Genomic DNA, 3,157 nt, shown 5'->3' on the forward strand with positions numbered 1-3,157 from the left:
ATATATGTCTTACTGTTAAAATATACAGCTGAAACTTATCATTAATGTTATCATTAATAAATTATTAAATTAAAAAAAGTCATATATGTCCATGTGTTCATTGCCATGTTATTTACAATAGCTATGATATGGAAGCAATCTAAATGCCCATCAACAGATGATTTGATAATGAAGATGTGGTACTTATATACAATGGAATATTACTCAGCTGTAAAAAGAATGAAATCTTACCATTTGCAACAATATGGATGGTTTTGGAATGTGTTATGGCAAGTGAAATAAGTCAAACAGAGAAAGACATATACCATATGATTTCACTTATATGTGGAATAAAGAATGAAATAAAGGAACAAACAAAACAGAAACAGACATAGATACGGAGAACAAACTGATGGTTGCCAGATGGTTGGGGCACTTGAGGGACTGGTTGAAAAATGTGAAAGAATTAAGAAGTACAAATTGGTGGTTACAGCATAGTCACAGGGATGTAAAGTACAGTGCAAGAAATATAGTCAATAATATTGTAATAACTTTGTATGGTGCCAGGTGGATAATAAGCTTATTGGTTACATCACTTTGTAAATTATATAAATGTCTAAGTACTATGATGTACACCTGAAACTAATATAAAATAATATTGAATGTCAATTGTAAGTGAAAAAGAAAACAAATATTTTAAAAAGAAACTTTCAAAGTCTGGATCTTAACCCCATTTTACAGATGAGGATATTGATATGTGAATATGTTGTGCCCCCTGCTGGCTAGCTCAAAGAACTGACCTATCTCTTCCCCACCAGCTTCTTTCTGAGGCATCTGAATCTCTCTACTTGTCTATATATCTTCTCATCTTTAATTGCTTAATTACACTCAGGTAATCTCATGTACCTCTGTGCTTTTTACACATTCTTTTCCTTCACCTCCTCTAAATGTTATCTAATCACCTCAAGAAAGGTTGTTTATCCTTAATTTCTTTGAGCCATACTTTACCCAGCTATAAAATGGGGTAACTCACAGGCTAGCTGTGATGTTTAAATTTGATTATGTATGTGAAAGTATGTTGTAATCTATAAATCTATAATCTCCAACTTTAAATGAAAGATGTTATGTTTTTCTAGAGAACTTTTATTATTGGAGAACAATATTTCTTGCCACAGGGCTTTGTCCTTTACCATATTCTATTCAAATATATCAATATCGGAAAAATGTCTCAAGGCCTCAGCTCTGCCATACAGAATGGCAGTGACACTATGTAAGCAAAGGCTAGTCAGCCCATATGTCAGCTATGCAGGAGGCAAGCCCCCTGAAGGTGTTCATAAGCAGACAGTTTAAAACAGAGCACCAACTCTAGTTAACAGTGGTTAAAATCCAGACTACCTATGGCTAAAATCTGGATTTGACCTTGGCAAATTATTTAACCTCTCTATGCCTTTCTGATCTGTAAAGTAGAGATAATAATCCTGACTTCAAGGGTTGTTTTGAGATTTGAATGGATCAGTACTGAATTGAATGAGTTAATAAAACACGCAAAATATTTAAACAGACTCTATCACAGAATGAGCACTTTATGTGTTAGCTATTATTTTCTGAAAGCAATGAACATTTGTGAAAGTCAATTGGAAGTTTAAATATCTGTAGACATGGAAAGTAGTGTTTCTTTATAGTTGTCTCCATCATTTTTGCAAGGCCATTTTATATATTCGCAAAATATTTCCTTAACACCTAGATTTATAGACTCATTACCAAAGTAAAAATTAGATGAGTTTATTTCATATTTCCCAAGAAACAGGAAAAAATCAAATATTTTTTGCATGGTGTTTAAGATCCATCTTAGCAGCCAAAACTCACATTACAGTTCAACATTTGGTCTGGCTACATATTACCTTTGGGCCTTTGTTCATGCTATATTCTTGCTGCCTGGAATGTCTTTTTCTTCTGTCTTCCACTGTTCTTTCTCTATACATTCTCCAATACTTGATTCAAATGTTTTTTTTTTTTTCCATGAGGTGTTTTCTCAATCCCCAAAGTCAAAATCCATATTTTTTCTTCTATTTTTCTGCTTCTATTTATAATTTGTTTACATGTATGTTTTTCCTATTAGACAGTAAGCTTATTAAGGGCAAGGACTTGTTTAATTCATCTCTCTCTCTGTCCGATGAAACTTTTTTTATGCAATATACTCAAATATTTTTTGACTGTGGTCTCCAGGAAAGACCACTAGACTTAGAGTCAGAAAAACTCCTTTGCATTTTTGTCTAAAAAAATTTGTGTCCCAGCTCTGCTACTTAGTAGCTGTGTAACCTGAGGCAACTTATTTAACTTCTCTGTGCTTCAATATCTGCATCTTGAAAATGATCATAATTATACCTATCTAACAGGCTATTAGTTTGTGACATATGTGGAACTGCTTAATATTGCCTAGAATGATGTATAGCACATAGAAACATAATTTCTCCCCTCTAAGGTATATGCCACTAAACATTGAATTGTAATTTAATGATGTTCAAACACAAAGAAGTACAGCACTATATGCAGGTTCACTGTCCTGACTGTGGGATCTCTTATGGGTTTTAACATGTTTTTCTTCCCCCCAAAATCCTTACTTGAAAAACAAAACAAAACATTCCATTCAGTATCTTTAGAAGTCAATTTATTCAATATTCTCTAAAGGCTAACTTGATGAGTAAACTTAGATAGATAGATAGGTATATAGATATATAGAAATATAGTCTCGGGCCAAGTCCGAGATATATAGTCCAAGACTATATTTCTGAACAAGTCCAATCCCATCTGATCTTGGAAGCTAAGCAGGGTTGGGCCTGGTTAGTACTTGGATGGGAGACCACCTAGGAAGACCAGGTGCTGTAGGCATGAAAAATAAAAAATAAAGAATTGTAAGCTGTAACGTCCTTACAATCTGTGAGGTCAATCAAAGGTTGCCTTGCCAAAAGAGAGAGAGAGAGAGAGAGAGAGAGAGAGAGAGAGAGAGAGAGAGAGAGAGAGAGAGATATCTCCAGAAATTACAGGTTGATAACTTTGACTATATGCAAATATGAAATTTATGTATGACAAAAAAATGCCATGAATGATGTTTTTTAAAACCCCATAAATGGGAAAAAATATTTGTAATGCATACAACAGAGAGCTAACTTTGTAAATA

General features: G+C 33.6%; 1 pseudogene; it reads left to right on the top strand.

The window, feature by feature from the left end:
- Positions 1-2,751: 2,751 nt before the first annotated feature.
- LOC111732605 lies at positions 2,752-2,868 on the top strand (annotated as a pseudogene).
- The last annotated feature ends 289 nt before the right edge of the window (positions 2,869-3,157 follow it).

Source organism: Pteropus vampyrus, unplaced genomic scaffold (genome assembly GCF_000151845.1).
Source record: "Pteropus vampyrus isolate Shadow unplaced genomic scaffold, Pvam_2.0 Scaffold472, whole genome shotgun sequence".
In the NCBI taxonomy this organism is placed as follows: domain Eukaryota; kingdom Metazoa; phylum Chordata; class Mammalia; order Chiroptera; family Pteropodidae; genus Pteropus; species Pteropus vampyrus.